Source organism: Mercenaria mercenaria, chromosome 9, assembly GCF_021730395.1.
Source record: "Mercenaria mercenaria strain notata chromosome 9, MADL_Memer_1, whole genome shotgun sequence".
Lineage (NCBI taxonomy): Eukaryota > Metazoa > Mollusca > Bivalvia > Venerida > Veneridae > Mercenaria > Mercenaria mercenaria.
Window position 1 is genome coordinate 5,883,865 of NC_069369.1, and position 24,403 is coordinate 5,908,267.

Below are 24,403 nucleotides of genomic sequence, written 5' to 3' on the forward strand. Positions count from 1 at the left end.
TGACGTCTTTTACAAAAACAAAATGATCATAAAAGAAAATGGCACCAGTTGAAAAACTTACATAATTTCTAAAACAACATTTAATTATAACTAAACGTATATTTTTCTGACCTTAAATTTTTTCTATTCTTTAAGGATATTTAATGTAAAAATCAGGAAATGCAAATGGGAATTGTTAGACATTTACTTTAAATATTCAAAATCCTCATCAACTTTAAATTAACGAGGGCGGGTCCTTTAGCTGTTCTGATTAAATGTTGAAACGTTCGATACCCTGAGATTTATTTTGATTTTCTGATGTTCATAGAAAGTAAACCACTTGTTTTTTACCAGTCTACAATAAAAATGTAAATATAAGAATTGAATGCTATTTTATGTGCGATTCAATAATGGTATAAACCACATTGGGAATACTTGCAAAACATAATTAATCACTAACGCTATACCAGGATTTGTATGAAGACTCAAGTGATCTACATCCGTCTAAATGCACAAAAAGTAGCATTCATTTCTTAAATAATGTTATTAACAGAGATAAGTTGTCGTTAAGGAGAGAAAATAAATCTATCAAGCAACGGAATAGTGGTAATTAGGATATCTCGAACTCGGCTTAAGAGAAGTCCAAAAGTTCTCAAACTTGGTTGGGATTTTCTTATCCTTATCCACAAGTCAAGGATATGGTAGATACACTTTATCTGAAGGTATATCTTAGGCGGACCGGTGGTCTAGTGGTAACACGAATGACTGTCAATCCAGAGGTCCGGGGTTCGAATATCGGTTGAGGCATTGGAAATTTCTGAAATGCTCTTGAGTGCCTCCCACCTAACTAAGAGGCCTGTACTGGTTCTTCCCAGGAAACACGGCTTCGTGTGTATCGGTGCTATACACCGGGTACGTTAAAGAACTACGAGCTAGACTAAGTCAGCCGGACAGCCGTATCTAAAAAAGAATCTCTCTCTATCTGTTCTGGGGCTTTATCTCACTCTGTCCCTCTGGTCAGACCGCTCTGTGTCTGTCACGTGTTTATCATGAAAAGGGTGCCACGGCAGCTACAAATTCTCTACCGCAACTACCAATATTCCTACCGAAACTACCAGTATTCCTATTGCAGGTACCAGTATCTCTACCGCAACTACCAGTATTTATCGCAACTACCAGTATCTCGACGGCAACTACCAGTATCTCGACGGCAACTACCAGTATTCCTATTGCAGGTACCAGTATCTCGACCGCGACTACCAGTTTTCCTATCGCAGGTATTATGTCTACAGTATCTACCAGTATCACTACCGCAAGAGGATATTTGTTTGTTTTAGTGTAAGATTTTAACAAATAATCAAGGCCTTCGAGTGGTTTTAACGCCCTTGTTGTTCAATTCCTATGCATCTGAACTCTGACCCGTGGTAAATCAGACGATAAATCACAAGAAGGCCTTGAATGTTTTCATTCTGACATGCTCATTGACATATTTTAATAAATATTTATGCTGGACTTCATTTACCCGAGGAGTAATATATACGACGTCATGTGGCAATTTGACGTCATAATTAACGTCATAATGCTCTCTTATCAGTCCGCGCGTCAACCGTTGTTTATCGCAGAATATACAGAGCTTGATTTCCTTCTTTGTTTAACTGGAAAACAAATCGAGCCATTTTAGAATGAAATATATTTTACCGAGTGAAACACTTTAATGCAATATTTTAATGAGTTGCGCAGCCACGAGCGAAAATGTAAATTATGGTGTTCACGAGTGAAATATATTTCGATCTTACACTGAAACAAACAATTTTTTCTTATTTATTTAATGCATTTTTAATGGTTTTAACCAATTAATATCCAGTTTGTGTGTATCGCATCATGTCGTCATAAGGTCGTGACGTCAGGATGTCTTTGTAGTAGTTCTATTACGTTTCCCGATTTCATTATGATAGAATGAAAATATTTATGATCCTTTTATTACCTTTTTACATCTTAACCTTTACGTGTTATATTTTGCAAGGAATTTTCTATCATCTATGAATAGAGGATATTACATGAGTGTCTTTTCATAATGAATTTATTAAATGAGTCGAACAGAATAATAAAATGCGAGGCTTTGCCGAGCATTTTATCAGTTTGATTCATAGAGTTTAATAAATTCAATGTGGGAAGTCACAAATGTAATATTCTTTTGATCACATATTAGTTTTTCTACATTTTTTACTATTATAAACAAGTAAATTTGACCAACGTCTCCTAAGCTATAAACGACGTCGACGTCAAAGCTTTGTTACACTAGTGTATTATCATTTTTATGTAGGCCTAAAGCCGGTTATCATACTCATAAATATTTTGACCACAGATGGTGAATATCGGATATATACTGTAAAAGGAAGAGAGCGATTATTTCTGTTGGCGCTATAAGTGTTTTCAATCGAATAAAAAAATCAGATTTACTTTTTTTTCAGAGTTTGTATCACGAGTGGTTGAACGATTATCCACTATTTTAATGAACGTGTTATTGTAGGGATAACGTATGCTTTTTCGTGTTATGACGTCTGCAGAATCGCGGGAGATTGGTTGGTTCCCGAGCCCGTAGGGATTCTGAAGATGTTATAACACGAAATGAACATGAACGCTATTCTAGCATAAACGCGGAAAAAAAAATGAATACATTCTCGCTAAACGTCATTATTCCATCAAACTGCGTTGTCTTTTCACGTTGACGTCATTTCCGTTTTAATTATCTGTTTTGGGGCTGTAATGCGTTTACGCTTTGCCACGGAACGCGCATATATAAAAAGGTTTTATAACAGCACGTGAGCGCGAGAATTTCTCTGTTAAGGAGGTAGGTTACCTTGATATTTGTAAGTGCGCATGTCCAACCGGAAGCTAACGTGACGATTTACGACGATGTTTACGACAAACTAAATGTGTTTGTATATCCATTCTTCTGGAAATAAATCTTGAACCTGCCTCCGATCTTATGTTTAATGGTTTAATAATGCAGAAATAATGAATGCATTGCCGCAGAAACGCTTCAAAACATTGTTGCCTTAAAATGACGTCATTGACGTCATGACGTTACGTGTCAGTTACCGCGCAAAATTAATAGCTTTTATTTTGAAAGTACGTTATTCTGTGCTTTTTCTTTATTTGAACTATTTTTAAACAGCCATTATTTGCTGAAATACTTTTTATTAGTCTTTTGCTCTGAAAAATGATCAATTTTTTGCTTCTTTTATGTAATTATATTGAAATGTTTTGCGGAATGTAAGAAAATGGATGATGGTAACTGATGTGATTGAGAATTTAGTTGGCTGAAAGGTAACTTATTACAGTCATTTACAAATAAAAATTGGGCAGTTTGATTTGTTATACCTATTTCCCGGTTTCCGTTGATAATTTGTTACTTAAATACTAAAACTAAGCTCTAAAATTGTTCAAATTTCAGTATAAAATTGTGGTGTCTTGAATTAAATTGATGTTACCATGGAAACGAAGCCCGTGACCTGTATGTCTAATTGTAAAATTCAAAAGCGTTGACACTGGTCTATTTAAGGAACACAGCTTCGGCTTTTTATTTTCATTTCAACAATATCCATGAGAATAATAGCACCATGCAGAACGATTTTTCAATAAAAATGTCAGACGACGGGCACTGCTGTAAGTATTTTAAGCTGTGAAATTTGTTAAATTAACTGCAATTCATACGAAAATATTACTAACGTTAGAAATAAGATGTTTTAAAGCTACATTAACAAGAAAGATAATTTTATATAATATTTTTTTATAAGAAATTACGATAAAAAGCAACATATAAGCTATTTTAAACATCTCTGTTGCCATGGTTACTCTAAACTTTAAGAAAAACATAGTACCATGTAAAGTTCTTGGTATTTTGCTAATCATATTACCCAAATATTCCATGTTGGTCAATAACAGAATGGCACTGAAGCCGTCGAAAAACCCATTTTCATACATAATTGTTGAAAAATGAGAGAAAATGCGTTACCATGGAAACACGAGCCCCGCGACATATACATTTTAAGCTTTTATTAGAAAGCTAATGTGCATACTAGTAAAATTATCAATTATGCAGACTTTTACGGATATCAATGAAACTAAAATACACTGAAAAGTGTCAAATATCCGTATTTTCCTTCTTCTTTCAATATGAAATACCTTTGGAGGGTCATGTTCTTCAAACCTTGATAAAAACTGAACTTGAAGAGACAGAGACAAACGAAACTGAGATTGTAGCAGTTAAAACTTCATATTACAGGAAATACAAAAAAATGCTGCGGTTCAACTAATTTGAATTTACCCTTGTAACAAGGTAACCTACCTCCTTAACACACGTTTTCTCTCTTGTTAAAACACCACCGAAAAGTGACAAGAACAGATGTTTTATGCTAGAATGCTAAGTTTCCGAACAAAAGTTCTTTGACATTCATAAGGCTGTGTGCAAAATAGCCCCTCGCAATTATAAATGCTATTCAATTTCTTGTAAGTCTCATATACAAATGTAATTGGTATGGGGAATGACTGGTATCTTGAGTTACAATAAGATTTTTCCCGCCCTTTTACCCGTCAGATTCTATTTAATAAGTTAATTCTTTAATTACTGACACATCACACTTGCGTTTTAAATCACATTCGGCAATGATAACAAAATGTCTGCATCATTTCTTTAAAAATAGATAGAGTTAATTCAAATTTATAGAGATAGTCTTGGTGGATTTTTGCTGTGGATCGCTCAGATCGAAATAAGAGGAGTAAGTGTAGATTTTAAACTGTTTACTTGCAACATTTGTTTCAGGAACGTTGGCCAACAAGTGGGTGAGTTCGTCTGGAAACAGAATATTTTATCTAGTTCGCAACGCTAAACTTGAATTCTCAGCATGCACGTCTTTCTGTGAGCTCGCTGGGAAACGTTCTTCACTTGCTGTACTTGGAGAGATGATAGATCCGTGGTTTGACAACAATGGTATAGTATTGTCCGATGAGAAGTATTGGGTGGACAAAGAGGGTTCGGTAAGCCTTAAGTTAAACACAGTTTTTTTTCTTCACACAAACAAAAAATAAACGAAATACCATATGAAAGGAATGTATTTAACTGATAATGATACGTTTCATCCGATCATGTTAAAGGAAAAGAACACCCTAATAATAGATAAAATGACTGCAAATGACGCAACCTTTTCCACTGTCGAATTCTAAAATGGTAAAATACTGGTATGCTAGGTTTTTTTTTTTTTTTTTTTTTTTTGTTGTTGTTGTTCTTTTTTATGTTTGTTGTCTCGTTTACTTTAACTTTACTCATTTTTAAAATTTCTTAATGTCAGATTTAAGATCTCAAACGGTATTCACTCGTATAACTTTTGAATTTATTTGCAGCCGGTTGGATGGCATTACATGTCAGCACGGACCTATCCAAGGGGAGTACACTGTCCTAAAATATTTGGAGAACATGACACATGCGAGTATGTGACTTTGTACAAACGAAGTATTTTGAAATCGTCATCATGTACTGAAAAGTATGGATGCATATGTCAGAGGCGTATTTGAGATTGCTGCAAGAGCGTGACATGCTTATTTTAAAATGATGAAACATTAGAAACATGTATAGAAATTGACATAAGATTTGAAACACAAATAGAGTTAACAGGTGAAGTATATTCTTCATTTAAATGACAAAACTTTTAATCATCTAACTAATACATTCATGACAACACTTCTGAAATTTATTTTACACAAGATTGAAGAACTGTCTAAGTAACTGAAATGTCATTTGAAAGTTGCAATGCAACGCATTCGTTTGATTTCTATTGGACTGTTCCGAAAAAAATGTCAAAAGAGTTTCAGTGTACATCAACACATTTTATTCCTATTGAAATATTTTCTAGAAGGATAAACTCAGCCAGCATGACTAAATATCGTTTGCCAATATCGGACCAATGTCATTATGATGTTGGTCTGATACCGTCTGTCGACGTCGGACCGACATCATCCCTATATGCAGCCGAAATTGAAGCCGATATCGGGCCGTTATAGACAACGACGTCGGTTTGATATCGGGCCGATATAGAATGCTGGCTGGGAAACACTTGCAGTAAGTAATTGATTGATATTGAATGAATTCATAAGAATACGGAATAAGTTGATTCACGTGGTCAAAACCTGAATGGAAAAGGGAACAGACTCTAAATGATTTGAGACCAGACTTACACGCAATAACAAGGACAAAAAAAACAATGGAATATCCACGTTCAGGCCCCCTTGACAGCGCCGTGTATATATTTATATGTGCAAAACAAATATGTGCACAATTGCATAGACAAAGTAAAACATATATACAAAAAAGGGTATAAGGAACACAGTGGCACACAGCCTTGGAACGGCTAGTGACAAAAACACCAGTAGGAACAAGAGCTTGATAAGTGAGTTACAGAAATGCTTATATGAACATTTACGAATGTACTTATGAAAGGCAACACCATTTAGAGCTCGGCGAAACAAGATTGAATGTATGAAAGCAGGTCAGCCTCAGTCGATCTACTACCTGTCAGATCAGACACCTTCAAAGATGATAGTCTATCATCTAACTATAAAAGTTTGAACTACTAGATAGATATGTGATGCGTATATCCCCACGATGTCAATTTTATTATTTATTCTAACATGGCTCGATTTGATTTCCACTTAAACAAAGGAGAAAATCAAGGTCTGTATATTTAACAAATAATCAAGGCCTTTGAGTGGTTTATCGTCTAGTTTACCACGGTTCAGAGTTCAAATGCGTAGGAATTTAACCACGAGGGCGTTAGATCGAGTGGTTAAATACTGAAGCATCTGAACGATGAACCGTGGTAAATTAGACGATATATCACAAGAAGGCCTTGATTGTTTTCATTCTGACATGCCCATTGACATATTTTAATAAATATTATGCTGGACTTCATTTACCCGAGGAGTAATGTATCGTACGTCATGCGGCATTTTGACGTCATAATTAACGTCATAATTCTCTCTTACCGGTCCGCGCGTCAACCGTTGTTTATCGCAGAATATACAGAGCTTGATTTCCTTCTTTGTTTAACTGGAAATCAAATCGAGCCATGTTAGAATCTGCGATAAACAAAGGTAAACATGGATATTACTCATTTTTTCTTAACAGAATGCCGCTTAAGCCGGTGTAAAGGGTGTGTGGGGGTGTTACACATTTAATTACCTCTCATGAACAGACTCATTCTAACCGAGTCTATTATTATGCTACTTCATTATGTTGTGATATCTGTAAAGTATTCATTGCGTGATTACGGCTTCTGTTTAAAGCACATATTTTTTAACAAATGTGTGAACCTTGTTCGTGGAAAGTTCTGATGCTTGTGTTTGTAAAAAAAAAATAGCTCAAGTGATGAATAAAAATATACATGTAGTAATTCTCGTTTATCTGTTAAAAATATGTGTTTTTTATTACTTATCTGTTTGAGTGCACCATCTGTTAACTTAATAAAAATCTGATATTGAATTGTGCTTTTATTTATTGCTTTGTAAACATGTCACGATAGATAGGAACACGTACGAGGATCGTACCTAATTTATCAGTATAACATTGCTATATATTTGCATATTAAAACCTTTTGGCATGTACTCTGCATGAACTATTCAACATACATGATGTTAATTGAGCTTGTGTCTAGTATTTTATGACTTACAAGCTTTTCAAGCATAAACACTTACAAGAAGAAGTGTTCCGAAATATCGACAGTATTATGTAGCAGATGTCACAGATGAATAGATGAGGGAAATATCAACTGACGCTGCAATGATTTTTTCACATACCGGTTCTCTCTGCGGTTGCAACCGATATTCCACGAGTAAAACCAATTCTCAAATTTATCAATATATTGCACGGACCAAGTTTTGTAACATAAATTCTAACATGACTCGGTTTGATTTCTAGTTAAACAAAGCAGGAAATCAAGCTCTCTATATTCTTCGATGAACAACGGTTGACGCGCGGACCCAAGAGAGCATTATGACGTCAATTATAACGTCAAATTGCCGCATGACGTCCGATACGTTACTCCTCGGGTAAATGAAGTCCAGCATAATATCTATTAAAATATTTCAATGAGCATGTCAGAATGAAAACAATCAAAGCCTTCTTCTGATTTATCGTCTTATTTACCACGGTTCATCGTTCAGATGCTTCAGTATTTAACCACTCGGGCCAACGCCCTCGTGGTTCAATTCCTACGCAACTGAACTCTGAACCGTGGTAAATCAGACGATAAACTACTCGAAGACCTTGATTATTTGTTAACTGACATTAAAATCATTTGTTGTTTAACAGTGTCATACTTACGCTCTGATGCAAACGTTACCAGGGGGCGTGCTGTACAAAGATTCAACCATTTTAATCGACATTCCACAAAATCGGTGTGAGCTCCTGTCTCATTTGTTTCCAAATGTGAAAAAAAATAAGATAAACTCATTAGAAAACTTACCGGTGACAGCGGAAATACATTCACTCGGGCATTTTTTATTCACCGTTTCTGCGACGAATCCTCCATCGCCGTGTCGTTGGAACCATCGCTTCTGTGAAAGTTATGGCCTATGTGATAGGTGAGTATACGAAAACTCAACTAGAAAATGACAAGGAACCGAATCCATTAACCCTTGGAAGAACAAACAACTTTTGCTACTAAGCCAGAATCGAATCTTGTGGAATGAATTTCTTATCCATGATTTCTGTGAATAAACTGTTTTAATTTTAGAAATAAGACATGAATTCATTTGATTCGCCCTCTTTGAGAACTGAAAGCCACCAAAAGGTTTAAAGTTCAGAACAAAAAATGTTTCTGAGTTTAGAAGATATCTTATTTTTATCACATTTTGGGCAACCGAGTATACAGCAATGAAAACATAGTCATAGGGACATTGAAAAAGAGCAAGAACAAGAAGCAGTTGCAGTTCGCTGGAGTAAGATAATATCCTTCTCTGGGTATAAATTGTCACCATGGAACTAGCTTTCTTAACTACATATAACAATAGATTACAAGACAAACTATTATTTGCCACCAAGAGCATGCAGATTTAATGGAATAGCTACCAAAACATAATTTAAGATGGGGATGGGCTTAGAGTCAAATAATATTGATTCAGTTTGACGTAGATGCATAGATAATTTATTGATCAATTAACCATCGGCTTACTGGTTCCAGATGCTCAGATAATACCTATTCTATATATAACCTTTTGGGCCATGGAAAAATACTACCATTAATGTTGGCTGATGACGAGCAGATGAAACATCAACCTGTTTCTATTGGTCTGATAGTTAAGACTTGGACCAGGCCAAATACGCACGATTCTAATGGTATGTGGCAATGATCACGTTAATAAAGCTGTTTATATGTCATACATTATGAAGTTGAGCTCAGACATTATAACTTAGATGCTTATTTCTAAATATGTATAAATATGTATACCTTGAGCTGTGTCAAAATCGTATATGAACCGAAATATAATGATAATATAATACTACAATTACTCTGCTTTTTTATCATTATTACATCATTGTTTTCGTTTGAGAACAAGATTAACAACAATTATTTCAAACGCATCTTTGGCATCCTTCGAACTATTTTACAGACCATTTAAAAGATAAAACAATAAAGAAATTACCATAGCAAGACAAAATGTTTTCTATGGCTTTGTTTTATTTCGGAGCAATGTTTTAGTCTTTACTTTAAGCAACAATTACTCTATTACTTTGTTTGTACTTTAACTTGTTTTCTATTGCTTTTTTAATTGTTCTCTACTTCGTTAGAACTTGTTAAATGAATTGATGCTTTCAGAGGAAAAAAGATTACTTAACACTGTTATTTCTGCATTCTTTGACAGCGTTTGTCTTAAGCAGAGTTGCAATGCTGCTTAAAGTATGTTTGGAAGCATCCGGCCTCCAAACACTTTAAACTGCCATGCCTTCGTGTATTCTTTATACAACAAGTGTATTTTATATCCAGATGGTAACTTCATAGTCTTTAAATGAAAGTTAGGAAAACTAGTAGAGATAATATCAAGAATCGGTCCGAGAACACAATTTTAATCAATGGTTATTGTCTTTCTCTATCTCAATTGCCTCAATCAAGAAATCGTATCGCAAAATAATTATGCGTTTAAAAGGTGGTCATTCTGATTTTGGACATGCCTTGATTTGTGAGAAACGTTTTGGAGTTGCACTGCTCCACCGTAAAAACTCCTGAATCTATTTGAGTAATGTCATTGTATAGGGAATATTTATAAATTCTGGTTTTTAAAACCTAATGGCCAAACTAAGATATCATTTTTCAAATAAAAGTGTAAAAAAGGCGTATTGAAACAGGTACATTACAGTATTTACAAACTTTAAAAGAATAAAGAATAAAGTTTTTTCCAAAAGTTAAGAAAAATGAACGTTTTCTATTTCCTCCCTTTTGTCTATCTTGATGGAGCAACCAAATCGAGTTTTGGCGTCAGAAACAGTTACAAATAGGTCTGCATAAATAAACGTTTATCCTTTAAGAAATTTGATAAAAGTAAATAAAATCACACGATAACTCCATGTAACAAATATAGATACTGTGCAAAAAATATTGCTGAAATGTGGTTGACTACCTTTAACCTAACTTAAATCTGAGTGGGAAAGTGATTTAAAAATATATATTAGCATTCAGGGCATTGATCAATGCTTTCGTTATAGCTTGTCGTCTAAAATGATAAGGCTTCAATGTTTTAATATAAAAAACCGTGGTCTTAGCATTATTTTGATTATGATAGGAAATAAACTCACCTTACCTGTGAAGTTTCCACTTTTCTCTATTTTATCTTCAAATTGTCTGGAAAATATGTATCTGCTTTGGACAGTGACTTATTTCACCATGGCTTCAGCTTATAAGCTGAAATACGGTAAGGGAATTTAATAACTTGGAGGGTCGGTTTTTCAGATATTTTCCTTGCAAGATAACATGTCAAGCATTTTGAGATATAAATTCCTCCTAATGTTAGATTCTTTTCATACTATTTTCAGATGAATATTTTGTTGTCATTTCATGTGTAAAAAAATACTGACCTTTTAAACACCTATTTTTTCTAAAGTATTAGTTTCCTATTAAGCTGTAGACGCAAACAAAACATTTTAAATGAATATGTGACCACGTGTTATGACAGTAGTGAGGCTGAACAGTGTGCCTCCCGGTGGTTAGAATAAAGTTCACTAGCGGAATGCATTAAATTCTAACACTCATTATACCTATGTGTGTCCTTTCCGAAAGTAGCTTGTGTTCATTCTACGTCTCTTTAGCTATAGTCACTACAGTTCCAACCTCCTCGCCGACCCATCCCCCAGACCGCCGCAAAATCAGAATATTAATAAAAGTACTGTTATGACACCTTGTTGAAATAAATATTTCGATATAGTTGGAAATCAACTGCGTCGCCGTTCTTGAAAAAAGCATTTTGTTTAACGAAGAAGACGAACCATGGATGTAATATTTATTTGATTTAATGCAATATGCAATTGTAAATATAAAATTTTAAAAAATAAAATATTTTGCATCTAACACAGAGTCATCGAATTTGACATCGCCAGCCATCACTGTAGCAACTAGCTCAGCCACAACAAACGCCCTGATAACAAACGCAGCCTCAGCTCAGTCAAACATTTCTGCCTTATTTAAAAAAGCTACAATTAGATTTCATTCAATTCAACCAAAAGGTAAGATTTATTTTAGTCAATATTCTAGGAAATGCAGGCATATTTATGAATATATATCAAATCAATGGAGTAGACTGAATATCAGAATTCCAGATGAGAAGATAAGGTGGAGGTTCGGTTTGTTTGTGTGGCGGCCGTAAAATGTCTCCCCCTATCTTCAATCAGAACTGTTATATTTCGATCTCTTCAGATCGTTCAGCACGACATTTATGTTTTGTTAGAGTATTGTTAAATTTTTCAGCTTGACCATTTCGGCTTGGGTGGTTCCAATACTCCCACTTTAATAGCTTTGGGTATTGTTTAATCACCCCCTGGATATGGCGCCTGCTTTTTAATTTTGTCTTTTGACAGTTCCTATGATACGTAGGCTCCATAACCTCAGATCCCGCTCTACATTCCAGTTTGTTTAGTTCTGCTCATTGTTTTTTCGTTTAGGGCAAAGCCATCATTTTCACTGGGTACATACGCCGCTTTTCATGGAATTGCACTCTCAGCATCATTGAAGGTTCTATGTGCACCCCCGTATGAATACATCTACGATGTCTTGTACTTATAACATGTGTAAATGTTGAGTTCTGCTCAACCCGGGGCTAGAGAGCGTGAACGATAGCTTGCATTTCCACTACCGTCTATGAACAGCCTCAATCAAACCGAGCCTGCAACATTTTAGTTAATGTCGTGTTAAACGACCTGTGGTTTTCTACTTTTTCTATTGTAAATATTATTAAAATAATGATACACACTCATGAAATGAAATCTGTTCAAATATTAGTACACAATCTTATGAGCAAAATTAATGCAAAAAGAACAAAGAATACTAAACTATTACAATATGCCCATCACAGCAAATACATTTTAGCTTAAACAAGAGCTGTCAGCGGACAGCGTGCTCGACAAGTCTCAGTGCTTGATAGTAAAATATAAGCTATGAGTAAAACTTTAACATTACAATAAGCATATTCTAAGTCGAAAAGTAGCCATAATTCAGTCAATATGCTTGATAGAGTTGCCTCCTCCTTTTTACAGACTGGGGTCATGATGGTAAACAAGTATGCAAAATATCAAAGCAATATCTCAATGGACTTTGAAAATATTTGGGGTGGTACGCAAATTTATATTACAATAAGTATATTCTAAGTCGAAAAGGAGCAATAATTCAGTCAAAATGCTTGATAGAGTTGCCTCCTTTTTACAGACTGGGGTCATGATGGTAAACAAGTATGCAAAATATGAAAGCAATATCTCAATGGACTTTGAAAATATTTGGGGTGGTACGCAAACTTTAACATTACAATAAGCATATTCTAAGTCGAAAAGGAGCCATAATTCAGTCAAAATGCTTGATAGAGTTGCCTCCTCCTTTTTACAGACTGGATGGTAAACAAGTATGCAAAATATGAAAGCAATATCTCAATGGACTTTGAAAATATTTGGGGTGGTACTCAAACTTTGCGTGACGCTCACGCTCACGCCAACGCCAGGGCGAGTAGAATAGCTCCCCATTCTTCGAATAGTCGAGCTAAAAATAGTTATAGAGAAAACACTGCCTATTCACAATTTTGATAAATTCAGGGGTTATTACTCTTGAGATACTTATCCGATTGTTATCAGACTTTACTTAGATTTTATAGAGATAGATAGTCTGTTTCAATTTTTGTACCAGAAGACACTTTTAATTTTCAGAATTTTGAGTAGTTTCAAGGTAATAAGTTCAGACCAAGTGAGACATTCCAATTGCTTATCTACCTTGACCCAGGGAGTATGCCCTTAAATATCTCAGCTGGTAAATAAGACATAGTCTGTTTGACCTTGAGACACTAACTTTTCTGAATTTTTCGTAATTGAAATGTCATAACTCAAGTGCTACAGGGACGATCCGGTTGGTTATCAAAGAAAGCCGGTTTCTATTTTTTACAACATTCTGTGAATATCGGATAGGAACTGTACACGGAAGAGAGTGGATAAGTTATGTGGGCGCTATAAATTTTCCAATTCTAATAAAACTCATACTTTCGATTCTGGATGATGTCGAGTATATGTTGCTTACCCGTAATTAAGATTTATGAAGTTATTTACTTTCTTACAGATCTTGTCGCAAAACGAGGGAATAAAGGCTGCTAATCTACAAATTTCAACAACATATTATTACTAAGTTCCGAGAAAAAGTTCTTTGACATTTACAAGGCCGTGTGCAAAACAGACCCTCACAATTGTAGACCTGACTCAATTCTATCAACTTTTGTCAAATATAATTACTCCATTTACCTACCTAAGTTTACCTATCAGTCAGGTTAAAACATAACTGTTCTTGCCAAATTTCTCTTGTAAGTCTCACTTACGCATGTAGTTGTTTTTTTTTTAATATTTGCAATGGAGAATGATAGATGCCGTGTATTTATCTGCGGGAAGCTTTTGCCCGCCCTAGTCATCCATCAGATTAGCTCTTCAGTCATTGGCAAATCATATTTACGTTCTAAATCACATTCGGGAAATGATAACAAAATGTCTGCATCATTTCGTTGAACTGGTGGCCACCTTCAATAAGGATCCAGCCAGGTCCTTACACAAACTGAATAATGAATAATGATTTAAAACAAATGGTTTACAAAAATCTCCATAATCACATTTTCATGGAAGATATTAACTTTGTAGAAGACATGTGAACAGTTTTGCTTGGGGGTTGCTTCGGATTCGGGCCGGATAGGCAAGGAGCGTTGCGCGCGCGTAAAGGCCTTAACTTGCCATTAATTCTTCGCAAGGGAATTTATCTGGTATTGTTTCCGGGGAGTTCATCGGGCTACTGTTGGTGCATGTCGGGATGTGTTGATGCGTGTCTTTCGGAATTAACCAAACTGGTTTTATACAGTTGGACACGGCTGGTTGTGTTTGCAATGTCATGTGGAATATTTGAATGGCACTTTTCTGCGTGCCAGTTCATTCATTTCATTTTTACAACTTGATGTTGCACGACTCATAGGTACAGTGGTGAAGAGCACATACTTTATGTGTCAAGCCGCCCTATACACAAACTTAGATCGAAATAAGAGATCGTAAGCCCAGTTTTTAATCTGTTTTCTTGCAAAATCTGTTTCAGGAACGTTGGCCAACAAGTGGGTAAGTTCGTCTGGAAACAGAATATTTTATCTAGTTCGCAACGCAAAACTTGAATTCTCAGCATGCACGTCTTTCTGTGAGCTAGCTGGGAAACATTCTTCACTTGCTGTACTTGGAGAGATGATAGATCCCTGGTTTGACGACAATGGTATCGTATTGTCCGATGAGAAGTATTGGGTGGACAAAGAGGGTTCGGTAAGCCTGAAGTTAAACATAGATATTTTCTTCATATGTTCAAATATCACCAAAAAAAAAAAATGAAATACCATATGAAAAGGAATGTATTTAACTTATAATTATACGTTTCATCCTATCACGTTAAAGGATAGAACTCCCAAATAATATATAAAATGGCTGCAAATGATGCAACCTTTTCCACTGTCAAACTCTAAAATGATAGGCTAGGGTTTTTAAAAAGTCCGTGTCTTGTTTACTTTAACATTACTCGTCAAAGAATACTGTCTTTTTAAAATTTCTTATTCTCAGATTTAACGGTATTCACTCGTATAACTTTTGAATTTATTTGCAGCCGGTTGGATGTCATTGCATGTCAGCACAGACCTATCCAAGGGGAGTATACTGTCCTAAAATATTTGGAGAACATGACACATGCGATTATGCGACTTTGTACAAACGAAGTATTTTAAAATCGCTATCATGTACTGAAAAGTATGGATGCATATGTCAGAGGCGTATTTAAGATTGCTGCAAGAGCGTGACATGCTTATTTTAAAAGATGAAACATTGGAAACATGTATATATAGAAAATGACATAAGATTTAACAAATGAAGTATATTTTTCATTTAAATGACAAAACTTTTAATCATCTAACTAACACATTTTTGACAACACTTCTGAATTTCCTTTTACACAAGATTGAAGAACTGTCTAAGTAACTGAAATGTCATTTGAAAGTTGCAATGCGAAGCATTCGTTTGATTTATATTGGACTGTTTCAAAAAATGTCAAAACAGTTTCAGTGTGCATCAACGTATCATAATTCATTAGAATACGGAGTAGGTTGATTTGCGTTGTCAAAACCTGAATGAATCATTTTAGTTTTAGTATTCTATGCTGAAACGGAACAGACTCTAAATGATTTGAGACCAGACTTACACTCAATAACAAGGACAAAGAACCGGCAGGAATATCCACGTTCCCAACTTACATGAGGTTGAGCTTGTGTCAAGTAGTTAACGACTTATAAGCTCGTCAAGCATACACACTTACAAGCAATAGCATCAGTATTATGTCGCAGATGAATAGTTGAGAACAATATCAACTGAAGCTGCAAAGATTGTTTCACACACCTTTTCTCGCTGCGGTTGTAACCGATAATCCGCGGGTAAAACCAATTCTCATATTTATCAACATATTGCGCGGATCAAGTTTTGTAACATAAATTGACATTAAACTCAGCAGCTAGGATGTCAATGTTGTGAATTGTTTAATATTGGATTAGAGTGTGCGTTCTAATTACTTTTTATTTCAAAATGAAATTGTTTTTCCAAAAATAACAAACACTTAATGTTGATTAGATCGCACGGGTCGTTCTGACACTTAATACGTCAGTTTGATTTTAAACGCTATATTTTTTTATTTTGTTTTATTTTATTGGGACTTTAACGTCACAGTGACACATTTATAGGTCATATGGCGACTTTCCAGCTTTGATTGTTGAGGAAGACCCCAGGTGCGCCTCCGTACATTATTTCATCACGGGCGGGTACCTGGGTAGAACCACCGACCTTCCGTAAGTCAGCTTGATGGCTTCCTCATAGGAAGAATTCGTCACCCTTGAGGTACAAGTACCTTAACCACTCTGTCAAGATCACCGATCAAGAAAAATTCTGTAAGTGTTGATTCTAGATATGCTCATTTTAGATGATTTATGAGAACATATGTATTCCATACAATATTTAATCTCTAGATCTCTGTAGAAAGTCGTTCATATGTCAAACGTTTCTCCTGATTATATACTAGTAAGTCTTATACTTTTGGAGATTAAAACTGCAACAAAAGAATATGATTTTTCTTATAGTCTGCCTATATATCTAAAAAAGAGGCCTAGAAATTGGCTTTGATGGCATTTTTTGTTAATGCCCGACAGCCATGTTCATTGTTAACTTTATAAAAATTGGAAACTTTTCAGGGCGGGCTGTCGCCTTCTAAGGGTCATAGTAAGGTCACAGCACAAGGTCAAAGGTCAGTTAGTGCATTTTGTGTTATAAACTTCAGATATTTGCAATTTTTGCTACATTTTAATACAAAGTTGTAATTTTTCGGTGATAATTATGAATCTCAGAGGTAAGATAAATTACTTCAAACAGATTTATTGCATTTGAGACTGGCAAAATTCAAAACGACTAAAGTTATTTCTATAGAATGAGCTTAAATGTTCGTACGCTCTAATATTTTATTCATTTATGAAAGTTATCTTTCTCAGGCTTCTAAAATTTCCGTTTCCTGGCTAACAGTTTCCATAATGGCTGGTTGATTACCTGTATAATTGTCTGTATGAACAGTACAGGTAGAAAAAATCTATGGCGCATATTTTATAAAGGCAAGTACAGTCAAACTTCGTTTGCTCGAATTCGGATTATCCAATTACTACTTCTGCTCGCTCGAACTCGGTGTCAGGTCTATATAATGTATACCTCACGTTGGCTTGTACTACTGATATCTCGAACATGTTGCTTGTCCTATCAAGCTCTAGCGAAAATAGTTTGACTAGTAACTGTTGACAGATCTAAAGACAGACATAGAACTCCAGAACGTAAAAATAGCAAACTCGGTTTGATTAAGTCTGTTTGTGAGATAAAATCAAATGTAAAAATTCTCTCAAGCATTATCTATAACTGTCCATGCTGTCAATCAAAACTCTATTCCATTGGTTTACGCACGTATATCAGCATGAAAAATGGTACTTTTCATATTTTTGAATCGGCTAAAAAAAATGTTTCTTTGCACATTGAAATTAGGCTATTATAAGAACTTGTAACCGCTCTTTAAGTGTTTCAATATCTAAAATTTTGTAAATATTTGTTTATGTTGCTTCTTTAGATGTCATAACTTCAAAAAAGCTCTATAATTGTCAGAGAATTCGATAGTGTATCGAATGTTATTAGTATGATCTTTATGACTGTGAATATTGGGACAAAGCATGTTTGTTTTCCTGATACAACACCTGTAGATTTCCGAGTGATTAATTGGTGATAGAACCGTGTAGAGCAAACTTACCAATGTATCACGAAGGAATCTACTGATGTTATAAAATAAACACTTGTGAGCTAATGCTATTGTAGCCTTAAACGTGTAAAAATAAATATATTGTCAATTAAATTCAGTGCGGAATGTTAGAATGAATAGAAAAAAACTTGTTACCCTTATATATAAAAATGAATAAATTCCATAACACTTCACAAGCTATGGACGGGTTAGTCTGACATAGTTTATCAATCGACATTATTTGTTTATTACAAATCCATAATTTTGAATTTCAAATCTCTTCTTCATGCACTTCTCATACTGCAGGAAGTTATTTTTACGCATTTCATATCTCTTGGTAACTATCGAACCACCATATTTCATTATTTTGATTAGCTGAACCATCATATGTCAGTAATCATGAAAATATCGGAAGGTATAACTTCGATGTCTGAATGAACGAGCTTGAATGCTACTATTATAAAAAAATTCTAAAGCAACCTTCTGTTGTTTTTATATCTTTAATTTTACATTTTTATTTGTAAAACATCTGAATGACTAATGTTTAAGTTTCAAGACACAAGCTTTGTTTTCACAATGTTATCAAGGACATCCTGTCTGAAACAATGTGTCAGATCTGTAAATTGATAATGGTAATGATAAAAAGCAGAAAATACCGTGGTGAATTTTTAGAATAAAATTATGCAAATATCACATTAAGAGCTTCGGTAATAGAAAATCTAGTTCTTGAAATGTGCTACTTAATTGGAAATACCTAAAATATGATGATAAATGCCTGAGTTATAGTAAAAAAGAACTATATTACAGTAAATCAAGGGAATAGTGTATAGATTAACTAGTTGAAATCCTACAGATCACTTCTGTTTAGTTTATTACCGTACATGTACTGTGTAAACCTATGCTCTGACCAACATTTCAGTTATTCTTCTTAAATGATCCTATTTAACTATCGTCACGTGGACAAAGTAACATAAATATATATCATATAATGAATCATCACCAGATTTGAAATCATTTCTTTAGAGGCTGGAAAAGGATTCCATATAATATTATAAATGTTACTTTCAACATTATTTCAGTCATGTAACGGCGGTCATTTAACTTAATTAGTGTTTTTGGAGTCTCTACAAGTAGAGCCTTTTCCCTGCAATTAACTGCCAACATCTCCAAATGATTCAGAAAGTGGAGGACGAAATCACTCCTGACAATATCTATTCTCAAATCGTCATGGAGAACATTCACCTCTCTCGTTGATCGAACTCACGACCCCGCGATCCATAGATCTGCGCTTTACTGATTGAGCTAAAATACTTGTTTGTATACATGACAGTAAAGTGATTTTAACTATTTACGTGAGAATTTTATACATTTATATGTAATTCATTTCCCGGTGTAGTCTTCTTTCTCAAAACCTATTATATTTTCTCTTTCATTTCTTAAAAGGTGTACAATATGTAAATATTCTTATATGGTCAGTTCAAAGCTTAAATTCAAGTTTTATTGCTGCCTGAATGCAAGAAATGCATTTGCAGTGTCATTTTGTAATCATTTGCTCAACAATTTTTCTAACTGCACATCTGACTTTTGTTTTTATCTCTGCCAAATTTTGACAGATTTGAATGAAAATTGGACACATTGTTTAATGATCAGTTCTGTTAAATAAATGTAACAACGGTATCAATTGTTCGAACATTCGTTGTGCCATGACAGTTTAAATAAGGTACCCCCGCCCCCTACCAAAAAAGTCACTAAATGAATGCAACTTGGTGCTGGTCTGTATGCGACAAGTACTGTCTTCTGCGGGATTAAACAATTTTGTCATTAATTTGGTGTCATTAATGACGTCACAAACCTGATAAAAAATTAATATGTACATATTGAAAATATTACAGATATTCCATTACAACTAAACAGAGTTGAACATTCAGAATATAATAATTCTAATATCATTGAATTAATAGGATCAAAGTGTACTACTGTGATTTGGAATTTACTAATGTGACTTTTAATTTAAGGGTTACCTTATTGTTACCGTTACAGTTAAATGAATTTACATCAGGCTATGATCGTTTTTATGTTATATTATAATAGAATAATCATTTAACATTGTGTAAAACATTCATTCAAATCTGTCAAAAAAGGGAAAAACAGGTGTGGAGTCAGAAAACTTGTTGAGTATATTGTTAATATACGCACCATTTCGCTACCGTTAATAACTTAGAAGTCATTTTGAAAGTTCAGTTTTGACCTTGACATGTCTGTGACCTTGAAATTATATTGAAAAAAAAAACCCTTACAACATTTCCAAAAATATTTGTCTAGTTCATCCACATATAAAGATTAACAAACATGTTAAGTAAAACACACTTTGCCATCGTATGCCACTTTCCCCCAGATAAATATTATTCTATATAAAATTATATATATTAGATATATATTTTATATATTATCATCAGTTTTATTTACAAAATAGTAAAGGGCATTGAGACACAATATTTAAACCAATTTAGATGGTATATAGAAATAAAACGAGTGCACAGCCGCATAGTTTATTTGTAAAATGCACTTAATTGACCTTTGACCCCATTGTACTGTAATGAGGAACCCTAGAAGGCGACAGCCCCTTTTAAATTTCATGTCCGATTCTAAGGAACACTTTAATACTAATATCCGAGCATTAACAAAAAATGCCATCAGAAGTCACATTTTCCCAAGATATTGGCAGACTATTATCACTGCAGCAACATTACAAAAATAAGTAATAGGGATCGAGTATATGCTGTTTTGCATTCGAGTGATAAAGTTATGTATATGTTTTTGCTACACCACAATTATCTTTGTTACACATGTATAACTATTACATTTTGATTTACCTCCCAAAAGAGTCTAGCATTTTCATTAGATGAAAGTTGGTCACGTGGTGACCCCCTATATTTCTGTTGAGGGTCAGTAGATTATCATCTGGTTCTAGGCTAAAATACGTGGTCGATAAAACAAATCAATTATAGCGTTTGTTAGTGGCCCTTCACGGAAATATGTGGGGCCAATATGGTAAATAGGGAGACTCGGCTAACGCTTCGCCCCCGGGAACAATACTGACCCCACATAATTCCATGGGTCACTAACAAACCCAGTAATTAATAATATTTTCCCATTTGCAAGTATAAAACAAAATTAATTGAAAGAGCAAGTACTAGATGCTAACAGGTTTCAGATGTAAATACTCATTCTAGATACAATTATATAATCTAGCAAATAGTAATTTTATGACCGTAAAGCTGCATAACAAACTCCTCATGACATGAAGGTATTCACGACATACTTAGGTCAAGCGCCACCACTGCAATTTGGTGTGCTCTTTTGAATACATTTTCTTTCATCAAATAAGGCCGCTTATTTAAAGTGTTTATGCTTAAATATCATTGCTAGTTAGGAAAAATGGGTGTGTTGCTTAACAAAAATGTGCCCCCGTGTGTGAATACATATTCAAAAGACATTATGAAGGCGATGTTCAGTGAGCAAGTCACAATACAGAGCTCGAGATTTTGGGTCCAAGTGCGATTTTGGTCAAAAATGGAGTTTTTGGCTAATCTGACAGACTGACATGTTCCAAGTAAACAGCTACAATTTGACAACAGAAATCAGCCGTTGTCATGGAGAAATTACCCATTTTCGGACACCATGTTTTCGTCTAACTGTATCAAATGTGTGGCAGTATATCTTGATGATACCTCATTCTTAAAATAATATCAAGATAAACGAACATAATAAGTTAACAAACACAACATGCAATTATGTAAAACTGAATTTAAAAAATAACAGCTTTTTATCAGGTTTCATGATATTTTTGGATATTATTAAAACCGCCCTTATTATCGCGAAACTTTTCATGACAACTTTCCTTAAGTAGCGTCAGTTCAAAGCACTAAGTAGCATAACTTCATGCTAAGATATTTAACCAGTCTTTGAGATACGTTTACTGTTTTCGTGAATCCTCCATTATCAACGTGGACACTTCCTTTTTCATGAAGACTAATTTTTAAGTGGTGGCAGTTTCATGCCACCCGCCATATCACAATGGTACGTAAATTAATTCAAATGTTAACCGTGTTAAACTTCATCCAAAGTTATAAACTGTCACATCATAAAACTGTGTATGCTTGAAGTTGTATATGATCATTGTTTGCTGGAAAGTCGCTCTTGAAAATATCTCTTCAGCTTGTATGCATATGCCAGACAAAAATTAATTCTGTGGACACATTGTTTCAATAAAAAAAAATGTTTCACAGCAATCTTGTGCAACTTTTGAAAAATTAAAAGCTTTAAATAGCTAGTTAGAACTGACAGTAACGTAAATATCGTTTTGCATGTAATACGTAATTTAGGGAAAAGACACGAGTTTCGAAATGGATATTATTTTCCAAGCTTCTAAAGAGGAAACAAATATATTCACGTTCTGGAGCAAATTCATTAAAGTATTTAAAAAGTCATCATTTTTTGAACATTTTGTATAGTCATTCCAACATACCTATACGGTATTAATGGCAAATTTATGTAAAATACAAGTAAATGAAGCAATTCCATTCAATGTATATTTATGGTACTATTAATAAATAACAGGCCCCTACTTTGTTTTATTAGATGTGATTCTCCTACTTGTTACTCGTTAATTTCCCATATTTGGTAATGACCATATCATACTGAATTAAAAATGATAATGACATCGTGTCCGAAAAATTGTCCACCGTTACTTTCACAAATAACTGTATCTTCAACATTTACTGTCGTATTTATTTTCAGTTTTGTTTATGTTTCCGACAGCTCTGTCTGATAAGACATTATCTGAGATGTTCAGAATAATCCGCTACAAAATTCTTTTTAGGAAAATCTCGTAATACTGGGGCAACGGGATAAATAAAAATCTTAGGTTTAAACATGATCACAAGGCAGTCGAGTTGTTCTGAAGCATCTCAGGAACTAAGCAGTATTAAAAGTAAGCCTATCAAAAATCTCATTATTCAATAAGCATGTACACTCATTTGACAGAGGTTCAACGTAGCCGACGAGACGAACCTACCATGCAATATGTAAAGGCCCATAAAATTTGAAACTGTGGAAAAAGAACGTTTGGTATGAGTGTAGAAACGGCTACAGTAAATACATCAGAGATATGATCTCCTGTGAAATTGTACTCGCTCATAAAGATGAAGAGATGCGTCAGTATAAGAGTGCCCTTCTTACAGTCCAACAGAGCGATTTGACCACGGATGCGACTACCCTGCACAAGCAATAAACAGTCACTTGAAAGCAGTCCTCACCACGACATACACCGCTCCGACATGTGGAGTGGATTGCCCTCACAACGACACTGGGCAAAATCCCAAATCGGTTCCTGTCATCAATACGTGAACAAGACTTACAGCTATGGGTAACCTCCTCTGTACGTACCCTAAAGTTGTACTGGATCTTATACAAATGTCTCTAGGCGTGGTAACCGTGTCATTGATTTCTTTAACTTTTTTTTCTAAACTTCATTGCCTTTTTGATATGGCTCACGGTATCACACCCCATCAATGCTGTTATTCTCTGACAAAGTTGCCGCAAACAAGAAATACTGTGTAAGATTATATCTTATTTCTTTCATGACGCAGTACCTAAACTTTTAAACCATTGATGTTAATTTTAAAAACTAAAGGCGGTAATGGATATATATATCTTTTAAGCCCAGATACAACACGGAAATTCTGATTTAATATTTTTAAGCGTATTGTGAATCCAAAATCTGTGAAGTTCCTCGTGCAAATAGTTCTGTCTATGAAGTACTTTTAAATTGTAATTAGATTATCACTGGAAGAACTTTCCTGACTATAAACGACGGTAGTTGTCCAATACAAGCAATGTAAAGTATGACTTACAAAAATTGTTTTGAAGATTAAAGAAATTAATTTAGAAACACTATATACTTCAAATGAACTTTTGATACAATGTTTTGTGCAACCTTTTACACAATATATACATTCACCGTATATTTTTATGGAAAGAAGAAAAAACAATTTTATTATTGGGTAATGATAAAATCTGTAAAAAGATCCTTTGGAAGCAAAGAATGCAACCAAGAAGAATAATAGCAGACTCGGTTTGATTGAGTCTGTTCATGAGAGGTAATGAAATGTGCAACACCTCTCACGCCCCTTGCACCGGCCTAAGCGGAACTCTATTACACATATGTTGAATGGACTCCGTGATCCCAAAGGACCAGAAAATATAACAACACTTAATCCAATGTCAAGGACGGCCCTTTCCGCGAGATT